The following is a 12,423-nucleotide window of genomic DNA, read 5'->3' on the forward strand; positions in this document are numbered from 1 at the left end:
TGATCTCACAGGAATTTTGTTGTGTTTGGTTGACATGTATTTGAAATATGTTTCTTAGCTAGTTTTGGCATATAATTAGTGAACGAATTTAAAAAATGAATTAAGTGAGCAAATGAATATTGTTAAGCATTTGTTAATAGTTCTTGCAGACCATAAAAACAAACAAGCAAACAAAACAATCAACAAAGCAAAAAGGCAACCTACGGTATGGAAAAATATTTGCCAATCATATATCTGATAAGGGTTTAATATCCAAAATATATACAGAACTCAAACAACTCAGTAGCAAAACAAACAATCTGAATGAAAAATGATCAGAGGATCTGAATAGATATTTTTCCAAAGAAGACGTACAGTACAGAGAGCCAACAGGTACATGAAAAAATGCTTAACATCATTAATTATCAGGGAAATGCAAATCAAAACCAGAAAGAGAAGGGCCGGCCGAGTGGCTCAGTTGGTTAAGAGCTCGCTCAAGAGTTTGAGCTCTGAGCAACAGCGGTTCGATGCCAGCCCGAGCTGAGCAGCCGCTAAGCTACCAATAGGTAGCAGGATGGCTCAGCTAAAAAAAAAAAGAAAAAAAAAACCAGAAAGAGATATCCCCTCATACATGTTAGAATCACTACCATTAAAAAAATGAGATACATGTTGGCAAGGATGTGGAGAAATGGGAACACTAATTATACATTGTTGGTGGGAATGTAAATTGGGGCAGGGCAGCCGCTATGGAAAACATCAAGGGAGTTGTTCAAAAAATAAAAATTGAAACTACCTATAATGCCTATGACCCAGCAATCCCACATCTGGGTATTTATCCAAAGGAAATGAAAACAGGATATCGAAGAGATATCTGCACTCCCATGTTTACTGCAGCATTATTCATTATAGCCAAGGTATGAAAACAACCTAAGTGTCCCTCCAAAGATAAATGAATGAGAAGATGTGATATATATGTGCATATGCATGTATACATATAGATGCATATACATATATACATGTAATGAAATATTGTTCAACCATAAAAAATAAGAAAATATTGCCATTTGCAACATATGGCAATTATGGTATTAATTGAGGTATTAATGTTAAGTGAAATGAGTCAGATGGCGATAGACTTACTCGGTATAATATCACTTATATGTGAAATTTAAGAAAAGCTAAATTCATAGAAACAGAAAGCTGAATGGTGGTTACCAGGGGCTGGGAGGTGGGGGTGGGATGGAGAGATGTTGGTCAAAAAGTACAAACTTTTAGTTATAAGATAAATGGGTTTTGTGGCTCTAATGTGCAGCATGGTGATTATAGTTAACGATGCTGTACTGTATACTTGAAAGTTGCTAAGAGAGCAGGTCTTAAGCATTCTCACCACCAAAAAGAAATGGCAATTATATGAGGTGTTGGAGGTGTTAATGCTACGGTGGTAATCATTTGGCAATCTACGCCTATCAAATCAACATGTTATAGACCTTGTACTTACATAATTTGATATCTAAATTATGTAGCAATAAAAATAAAACTTAAAAAAATAAAAGTATAACTACAATTAAAAACAAAATAAATGCATTAAAAAACTGAAGACAGAATTAGTAAATGAAAAGATCTGTGAAGAAGTTTCCCACACTACAGCAAAAGCAGCAAAAGAGATAAAAACAAATAAGAGAAAGCAACAGTAAATATATGCCTAATTTCAATTTAATAGGGGGGAAAAAGGATAGAGAACATGAGGGAGAGAAAATGAAAGTGATATGCCTTAACATTTTTTTATATAATTGATTAAAAATATAAACCCTTAGATGTAGCCGTCACAAGAAGACCTAAACAGGATAAAGAAAGTGAACTCCATACCTAATCACTTTAATATCCAGAACACTAAAACAATGAATAATGTTGATCAGTGGAAAACAATTAAGCACTTACAGAAAAAAGACAACTGGATCGATTCTTCAAAACACTGGTAGAAAATTGCTGGCAACCTAGAATTTGTACTAAGCTAAACTATCATGTAGAAAAATGATGAAATAATCAAATCAAATAAAAACAACACATTCAGACAAATCAAAATCAGAATCTACCAGCAGGGTTTGGCTGAAGTATCTCCAATAATATATTATTTATGGAGAATAAGACACAGTCCCATAAGGATTGTTAATAGAATTTTAAATAGATAAAAATATAAATTGGCTATTCTACATTAAAATTTAAAAATATATTCATACACTTTGCAAAAAGAATTCTCCATCTGTAAGTTTTAGCCTAATAGTTTTGTCAAGGATATGTGCAAATATTTGCACACAAGAACATTTCAATTTTTCTCATTATATTGAAATCAGAAGTATTTTTTACCCTTAACAAAAAAGGACTTAGGAAGTATGCCATGAAATATTGAAATCCTATAACATATAAATAGTGCTTTTGTAGGAAGACATCTGTCTAACTGCATGGATAAGTATCAAAGGTATATTACACTCAAAAGCAGCCAATACTGTATACATTTTGAACACAATATTTTTTTTGAAATATTATGGGAGGCATAGCTTTTAAAATATTAAGATTACTTATCTCTGACAGTGGAATTATGAGTATTTTCAAATTGCTTTTTTACGCCTGACAATGTTTTTAAATTATTTCTACACTAAACTTTTGCTTTTGTACTTGGACAAAAATATTATTAAAAATACATGCTATTTTTGACTCTGAAAAAAATATATATCAGGAACTCTGACAAATATTTTCACGTATGATATTTTAGTTAATCATGAGAGGAATCCCATAATATAGGTGTAATTATTAACAAACCTTCCCCTTTTTTATTTATTTATTTTTATTTATTTATTTTTTTTTTTGTAGAGGGCAGTGTCACTGGCCCTCACCTGTGGGATCTGAACCGGGGCCCTTGGGCGTCCCAAGCCAGTTCTCAACCATCGCCCCACCTGGCCGGCCCAAACCTTCCCCTTTTTTAATGGATGAGAAAATTAACTGTCAATGAGATTAACTGACTAACTCAGAGTTACATAAGTTTCAAAGGGAGGCCTGAAACCCAATACCCACATTTATTCTTTCAACACTGAAATCAAATTTTGTGAACAACAATACCTAAGAATTCTTTTTCATTTGATTTTTCCTACTGAAGGAACTCTCACAGTTGGTGCAGAGGGTGATATTTTGGAGTTGCTTTTTCAAAACGACAATAAGAATGAAAGTAAATATCATGAGAATTCTTAGAAGCAAAATTTTGCCTTGCCTTATTGAAGCTGAGGACAATTGTTATTTGAAAGCACTTGCTGCTAAAACAAGTTGTCAAAATTGATACTGAATCAATGGGCTGGCGTTTTCTCAATAAAGGGTGTACTCCTTCCAACTGGGAGGTGGGGGAATGGGGGCTGGATTAGGAGACAAAGGTCTATACTGGTTCACCTGGGGCCTAGGTGGGAGCTGTGGAAAGCCTGGCTTAACCCACACACTTCATTTGTTCTGTATTCATTCATTTATTGACTCAATCATTGCAAACTACAAATAAACAAGGAAATTATTTCAAGTAGAAGTCAAACAAACTTACCAAGTATGAGTTAAATAAAGGTCAACCAGTCACTCAGTGTGACTAGCCCAGAGGGGTTTATACTTGGGAGTGGAAATGGAGGACTCAAATTAATGAGAACCAGAAGACTAGACAATCATGGGGCAAGCAGGAGAGATATTGGGGTCAGTTGTATGAGGCCTGACTCTAATACAAACCCTTGTTGCAGTTGTGTATTTCTCAGTAAGAGGGATGTGAGAGAGCTGAGAAAGGGTCTGAGGAGTTGTAGGGAGTCTATAAATTGTGAAAAAGGGTTAATAAGTGAGAATTATTCAGTATAAAGAGATTGAACATATTGGGTTTAATAGGTTTATTCTTTCCAGTTAACTTTTATTGAAACTAAAATCATGAAATTAACATAAATCCTCTCCAATTTACTGAGTGCCTAGTACAAACCAGATGAGTGCCAGAAATATTGAAATACATTATCTCATGTAAACTGTGTAACAATCATGTAACATTATCACCTTTTTACAGAAAAGGAAGTGGTAGCTCAGTAGTTCAGAGACTTTAACTATATGGACTTTAAGTACATTTATTAGTGCTTAATTATATATACTTTCCCACTGTGAGGGAGAGCTACTGTTGGCCTTTATTTCATGACATTCTTTTCAATTTGTAAACTCATTGATGGTAGAAAGACATTCATGTACCTCTCTGCTTTATATATTTTAGGGAGCTCAATGATAAAAACATAGTTTATGATATAAACTTATTGATGAATTAATTGCACAAAAACACCTCCATTAAAGATTAAATGAAGATAAGTGGACTTCAATTTGTAGTGAAAGGGATGAGCGGTAAAAAAATATAAAGGTTGAAATCATGTAGCAATTACTGGCCAAACCTAATGTGTCTGATTGACTCCAAAGTTTTTAGGTTCTCAAAATGTACCATGCTTTCTTCATAGGAGTCACAGGAAAGAATTCCCTCAAAGAGTTATTAAATAACAAATTTTGTTATTTAATAGAGTTGGGTTCAAAATCCAATTCTATCACCCACCTAAGCTGTTGTTTACCTGTATTACGGTTTCCGATATTCTCTTCTTCCTCCCTTTGAGATGGTTACCCTTTCCTACCCCACTGGCATCAGGTTTGGCCACATGATATTCCTTGGCTAATAAGATGTTGGGCAGAAAGATGTTTTTAATGTCTGAACAGAAATATTAAGATCCACTATGTATTCAGCCATTCATCATTTTCCTTCTGCCATGGGAACGTCACGTCCCTGATAGGGCTGCTTTTCTGTTTATGGAATAACTTGGGCCAGAGTCACAGTCAAGCACTGAAGGACATCTAACATGGGGAAGAAATAAACATTTGTGGTTGAAAGTCATTGGGAGTTTTTTGTTAGTTGATTCATTTGACTAAGTAGTATATAAATTTTGTTAGCCTGTGCAAGTTACTTCAACTCTCTGTGATTCAGTTTCCTTTTTTTTTTTTTATAAGACTGAGTGGTTGTGGTAATGAAATAAGTTAATGTAGATAAAGTACTTAAGCCAGTGCTATGCAGGTAAATGTTTCTTTGAAGAAAAAAGTTTTGACCCTTAGTGTTTGCTAGTTTATCTTGTGGAAGCACTTCTTCAGTGGCTGATTCCAAGCCACCAACGTGGCACTGAATGAAGAGTTCAGAAGAGGTACAATCAGTTGGCTATTAAAAGTAGGACCTGGTTTTAGCACACTGCTGAATTTAAAACAGTGCACATCACAAACACTATAATAGAGCATAAGAAATAGTAAGCACTATAGAAGAGTTCATTTTCTGAAGACAGGGGACTGAAGGAAATGGCTTCTCAAATTTCCTTTATGTTCTTAATACCCTATATTTGGAAGACCACTGAGAGAACATCAGCACTGGAAGTAACTTAGAGATGCTCTAGTATACCCATTTCATTTTAATAGACAAGGGAATTGAGGCTCAGAGAGGCTGAGTAGCCTGTTAAAGTCACACAGCCAGTAGGAAGGAACACCATGGCTCCTACTGTCCAATACACTCTTTTCCCTTCCAACATGAACGATCTCTTTTTAAAAATTGCCATGGAAGGGATCAGCAGAGAAAGGAAAAAAAGGTGAGGAAATAACCAATGCTTCTTAACTTGTTCCATTTTCTGATTAGGAATAATAATAACAATACTAAAAGATTAAAATTAAATGCTGGTCACATTTATTGATGATTCTAGTTTTTTGTGTGTGACTATGAGTCAATTTTGAGGAAAAATGTTTAATAGTATGTAGTTGTCTATCATTTTGCAAAAGTGATGATTAGTGGGAAGAACTGTAAATGTGACCAACCAGTGAAATGTCTAATTAAGGGTGGCTATTTTAACTATTTAATGAATGCATCATCTCCTGGTATTCCCTAGTAATATCACTTCCTAAAAACATTGCAGTATACCCCCATGCAGTATACATCCAAATTAGTGCTTTTCAGACCAATAATGCAGTGTGTTCATATCTTAAGGTAACAGTGATTCCTTTTTTTTCCTTTTAACCATAGTGGTTACTGGCTGTAACTATGGAATGCATTGTCATGGAAACCACATTTCTTTCTCCCCCCTTCAATTCATCCCAGAGTTATTATTGAGAGACAAGAATTAAGGGAAAGCATTTTGTCAGATGCATATGCCAGATAAAAAATGCACACACACATACACACACAGACCCCTTTGTGTGTGTGTATGTGTGTGTGTGTGTGTGTGTGTGTGTGTGTGTGTGTGTTTAGAGGAGGGAGGGGGGAGAGAGGAATTAACTCTCATTGATTAAAGTTAAACAATAAAAGATCAAGGCAACTAAATATACATTTTTCCTTTATATTTTTTTATCTGGCTGTCTCAGTCTAAACCGGCACAAACTGTAAAATGGGAAATGACTTGAATATAGCAGCCTTGAATGCTGCCCTAGAATTGGAGGTCAGCCTTAGTTCGGGTAATTCATTAGGGAAAGACTGTGTTAGATATTATTGGAACATCACAATATAGAGCATACAATACTTTTAGGGTGTTTGAAATCCAAATTATAGGCTAATGAAGAAGGGAAATATTGTACAACTTTTTTTAGAATCCATTCTCCTTTGGAAAAGCAGCAGTAATTATAGATACTTTGTAGGTGGAAGTGCTCTCACAATCACACATTTTATGGTAACATAAAGAAAATGCTAAGGGATACACTGAATCTGTGAATGTGACTTTAAGATTCCACAGAAGGCACCAGCCACCAGTTCTCCTAAAATGTGATCTGCTATGGTTAAGGCCACATATATTAAATCTGCTGAGCCACAGCAATCCCTAGATATGAGCTGGACTGAAGCAATCCTGATTATTAGTAGAGAAAGCAACTAGGTAAGAACTCCCGCACTTGGTCTAAGAATCCCAAAGCCTGAGAGGCTTAGCTGCCCTCTTGAGTTAGAACCTGATGTGCCTCAGCTCCATTCAAGAGGCCTTAATTTTGTAGGAAGCACCCATATTCCTCTCAACAGGGGGCTGATTAAAAATTTGGATTATTTTGTATCCTCCTAAGGAATGACAATGTAGGGTTAGGTCTGAGCATCTTTTTTTTTTTTTTTTTGTAATAAGCAATACAGGCAATTCTGATACAATCAGGTTTAGTTTCCATTAACTCGGGACTAGAGGGTGGGGTATTTTGGATGTGGACAAGTGAACAAAGTTTATAGGGCATTGCATTTGACTTGACAATTTGCAAGTCATTGTTTTTGTTTTGTTATTAGCAAAACTTTGTAAGGCTGAATAGTAGAGTGTTTTGGGGGGCTCATATACATTTTAGAGCACAAGTGGTCTGGCATTCTGGTGGAATTGCATCAGGAGGACATGGTTCTGGCAGTTTCTAAGGGTGGTTAGGACTATGCTGTTACTGTATTCCAAATGGGATAGGAGTGTAGTGCGCAATTAGAAAGACTTTTGAAACTACCACCTTCATGTGAATACGACAGGCCTGACCTTTCTCAAATCAGTCTGACGACTTCAGGACATGCTTTTGGAGAAGTGTGCAATGTCTCCTAGGAAGGTGCTTCTTAAACTATTTCCCAGCACTGTTTTTTTGAACCTCCCCCTTAAAGGCTTGTTGATTGTGTGACTTGGGCAAATGACATAACCTTTAGGGCCACATTTACCCCCAGGACAAGGTGTCCAATAACATTTACTTCTCAGGTTAAGACATGAGATACACTATGTAGGTAAAGAGCAGCCAGGTACCACCAAGGCTCACCAGAGAACTGTGTTGTTTATCATCTCTGGTCTGCATGACAACACTGCAGGGTAGGGGTTAATAGCTCCATTTACAGACAGGCAGACAGAGGCTCAGACACTGTAAATGACATACAAAGCCACACTCACCACCACAACCAGGGTCTGATCCCAAACTCTGATGTCTTGCTCTTTCTACCAACCATCTGAGGCATAGTACTGAGTACTCAGGTGGCACTCAAAGGATGCTAGTTTTATCCACTTTCTAGCCTGTACCTTTTCTATAGCTTTTTTTTTTTTTTGTCTCTAATAAGCAGTTTTGCAGCTGGTCCAGCCACATGCTGATATCTTTTGGTCTTTTGCAATTTTGATAGCCTCACTTTAAAAAGAAAAAAAAGAAGGGGGAAAAAAAAACCCAACCAATAAAATATCCACCAGTCTTGATATTCGTACTTCCGGAACAACATAAATACTTCTGAGGCTTCTTGGAGCTTCTGAGACATCAATGTGGGGAAGGGGCGGACTCTTCCTTTTTGAGTTTGAAAAATCTCATATCAGGCTGGATTCTGACATTGATTCTACCACCCCGGGGAGGGAGTGGGCTCGCTGCCCCAGAAATCAAGGGCCTCGGGCCCCAGGGAAACCATTGCCAGCCCACTTCTGCCTTAGAACCTTTGCTGGCTATCAACCCAGGCACGCCTTTGTCAGAGGGCAGGGAGGATGTGCCCAGCCGGTCTCCACGCAGCCCTCCCCTTCTCAGGAACTCGGCCTCGGAGGTCGCCTACATTCATTCGGGCAGCAGCAGCAATGGGTATCGAGTGTGGTCCCTGGGTCACATCAGGGCTGGGAGCCCCTGCATGTCTACCCCAGGTACTCCTCCGTAGCACGGAGCTCACCAGCCGGCTGGGCCAGGCTGGCCAGCGCCAGGCTCCCTCCCCCTCGGCCCTCCCTTCCACCCCACTTGCCTGGCCAGCGCTCCCCACGGTGACTCTGGATTGCTGCAAGCCACTGGCTTTTTACCAAATCTGGAGCTGCAGTTTTTTTTTTTTTTTTCTTCAGAGAATAATTTCAGCCCCCTTCGGCTCCCATGACAATCTTATGTGACTGGGGCGAGTAGGCGGGCACATCCTTTTACATGCTAATACTGCCCCACCTCCTTTGAACCCTCCTCTAAGCGCCTGGCTCCCTTTTATTTTTATTTATTTATTTATTTAAAATTCTACCTCCCCCAAATTCACCATAAGGGGGTTAAAAACCCATCTTGGTTCTGTCCCTACCCCCACGCCTCATTCCCCAGGGAAGGGAGACCCCGAAGACGCTCGGTACTTGCCCTCAGCTTTGCTCCTACCCAGGCGCTGGGATGGCTGCGCTGGGCGCAGGGGGCAGCGATCGTAGCTGCCGCTCGGTCTAGGCTGTCGCTCCATGTGCCGGCCGGCGAGCATCGTGTTCGGGTCCCCCCGCAAGCTGCCACTGCCGCAGCCCGAAAGGAATGTCCCCTGTTGTTAAGGACCCTGACTGTTTTACACCAATGATTTGCCACTGCAAAGTTGCTTGCACCAACAACACTTTGTCGTTGATGTTTGGATGCAAGGTAGGACGAGGTTCATGTCTTTTTAATGCATGCTGCCTCCTCTGGGGGTGCGAACAATTCTTTTGTTTGTTTATATGTCTGCCTGTTGGGAGAGTGACTGAAGCGAGGACTTGCTCTGCTGTCTCTGGGAGCTGGCTGGTTTTGGGGGCCTTGAGAGTACACTCATTTACTGGTGTCCGATGTTGGGTTGGTAACTCGGTTGTGACAGGACCCTGGTCTCTAAGTAGACAGAGGCTCCAAGAGCGGATATGCTTCGGAAAGGGGGCGCCTTGGTGGCTCTCTGCTTGGGATCTCGTTATACGTTCCCAAACTCATCACAGGTTACCGGCGCCTGGAGCCCTGACCCACAGGACCCACGGTCAGTCAGCGTTAGCTGGAGCTGTAGACTGTACTTGAGAAAAAATTGAACATATCAGTTTGCATTTGGGCACTTTTAAAGCTGAGGAGCTTATTTTTATTGTAGACAGCAGATCTGAAGCTAGTCTCCTGTTGCCCCCAATCGTGTATTTTTCTCCGAGCTTATACAATCCACTTGAAATCAACACTCAGAAATTTTATCAAGAGGTGGCGCAGTTACTCAGTGAAGTTTCTAGTGAATAACTGTCCCATCCCAGATTTTTGTAAAGGTGATTGGTGCTCCCAAGGAAATGAGGTTTGAAAATTTTTGAAGCAGCGTACTACCATTCATTCCTCCTTGTCTGAAACTTTTTTTGGCTGACTCCAAGCTGCACTTCCTGAAAAAGGTTCACTGGACTTGGTATTTGAGCAGCCTTTGTCCAGGAATGGTATGAAAGCATGTCCCTTACTCCTAGTACACACCTTCACTACTTTTCAGTGTGAAAAGCTGGTGGTTTTGTCTAGACTGTATAAAATACTTTTGTGGCCATTATGGTGACTCAGTAAGGAGAGAGAGCATCATCTGAAATAACTGAAAATCCACATTTGGAAGTAAATAATCACACAAACCCTATTGTTTTGAAACACAATGTTAGCAACTGGATTCCACAGCTGGCATGCATCTTAGGCAGTAAAGTTAATGAAACATACACATTCAACTTCATGGCTGGTCCTCATAGCGGGTGTAGGTTTAATGGGAAAATTGGGAGTCAGAAGCATGAGTCTTATACTGGCTATGCCTGTAGAATCTTCTCTCTTTCTCTAACCTCAGATTTTATTCTGTAAAATGAGAGGTGTGGATGAGATGACCCTCCACAGCTCTAACATTCTCCAATGATGTCTCCCATAAAATTGTTTAATGTAAAGTTACTGCCAGAGATTTATGTTTTTTACTGAATATGATAGGCTGCACCTTACCATCTGTTAAAAAAACTATATATTGATTATACTAAAGAGTAACTAGAGTCTCTTTTGGAAACCCCTATAAAGGTCTGAGTTGATGAAAGTTTGTGTGTATCTGAATGAACACCACCAATAACTAACTTGTTAGCTCTTGTCCTCATATAAGCTGCCACCCTTCCTCCATGCTTCTATCCACTCACTCTTCTAATTGTATTTACAGCAGCATCTTAGCAATAACTACTATTTAAAATCCATTCCCATAAACTCACAAGTCTTACTTTGCAGAGCTAAATGATTATTAACAAAGGTGAATTATTTTCAAGGGAAATTAAACACAAACTAATAATCAAATTAGGTAAGTTATTAGCATGGAGAATGTTGTTGAATATATATTCAACCCTTGAAGCTCATTTTCAAAGAGGTTTCTTTTATGCTGTTGTTAAGTTTTCCCCTGATTTTCAGACTATTAGAGGAAATTGGCATAATTACAAGCACATTTTTTTTGTTTTTTGAAAGCTGGGGAATTACACTAATTTAGATTCTTTTGAGGTCTCTTCCTTTTGGTGTTCTGGTTCAACAAAGTCAGTTCGTGAGAAAACCATGTCAATAAAGTGAAACACCTAAATCACAGGTGTTGGTAGACATTGTTCTTTGGAAAATAAATCAAGTCTCAATGAAAATAAAATAATACTTTTAGAGGGTCTATCTCATTTCATTATGTCAAGTATTTGAATAAGGTAATTCTTAGAAGCCCACTATAATGGGATTGATAATTATATGAAAACTATAATTAGCAGTTGGTTTATTATAGACAGGTTGATGTAAGACTCCCACCTTAGAGTCTTAGATATGGAAAGAATAATAGAACCTTGTACTTTAGCCTTTCTCTAGTGAAATTTTTCAACACTACCTGACAGATGACAATGGGAGATAATGTAGAAAACTTGTATATCATGTATGCCTGGGTTTCAAAACTAGATATGCCACTTACTAAATATATGATTTCTCTCAAGTTTAGTGTCCTCATAGGTATAATGGCCACAGTAATAACTACTGCATTACATATTACTATGTCATTGCGAGAAATGCAATTTAAATGAGTATGTATGCATCACCAAATGGTTGATACTTTTATATGACCTTGGTTATTGTCACAGCTCCCTTAGGGGTTTCATCACTTCTAGGAGGAACCTCATTCACTTTTGATAAATTGTTCATCTTTGCTCTGAGCTTGATCATTATTTTTCTTAAAGTTACTTTTATCTACGCTAGGTGTTTATATAAAATGTAGGAAACATTTATACATTGATAAAACATTCACAAAGCAAAGTGGGTTCATGAAAATTAATGAAAACTTTATGGAACTTTTCTATTCAATCAACCAATATTCATTTAAAAACCAATAAATGCGCAACACTGGAGATGTGGCGATAAACAGCTCCTGTTCCCCCATGATCTCAAATGGTGGTGTGGTAGATGATGATATTAATTATACTATTGATTTAAGGGAAAAATATAAAATAAGGATTTCAGCTGAGCAATGAAAGTGGAATTTAAATAATTGTTAAAAGAAATTTTAAAAAACTTATGGAGGTATAGATGTTAAGCCTCCAAAAATGCATGCTTTCCAATATTATTGAGTAAGTTTGAAACTAAAACTATTAGGATTGATATTTATTTTCTTGCCTGGAAGAAATTGAGCATGGAAAGTCTAAAATCATGTTTGCATGTGGTCCAGATTTTGTCAGTTAAAAAAAAGAA

At 38.0% G+C, this 12,423-nt stretch overlaps 1 protein-coding gene and 1 long non-coding RNA gene across 2 annotated transcripts in view; both read left to right on the plus strand.

Moving 5' to 3' along the window:
- Positions 1-12,423, plus strand: part of DLG2 (discs large MAGUK scaffold protein 2) — a 2,099,601-nt gene that overhangs the window by 829,399 nt on the left and 1,257,779 nt on the right. The window lies entirely within an intron of this gene.
- The window catches only part of LOC109383270 (uncharacterized), a 45,122-nt gene continuing 41,652 nt past the window's right edge, over positions 8,954-12,423 (plus strand). Inside the window, exon 1 of the long non-coding RNA XR_002124148.1 lies at positions 8,954-9,363. This is a non-coding gene — a long non-coding RNA (uncharacterized LOC109383270). The remainder of the gene's footprint in view (positions 9,364-12,423) is intronic.

This window comes from Hipposideros armiger, unplaced genomic scaffold (assembly GCF_001890085.2).
Source record: "Hipposideros armiger isolate ML-2016 unplaced genomic scaffold, ASM189008v1 scaffold_79, whole genome shotgun sequence".
NCBI classification, from domain to species: domain Eukaryota; kingdom Metazoa; phylum Chordata; class Mammalia; order Chiroptera; family Hipposideridae; genus Hipposideros; species Hipposideros armiger.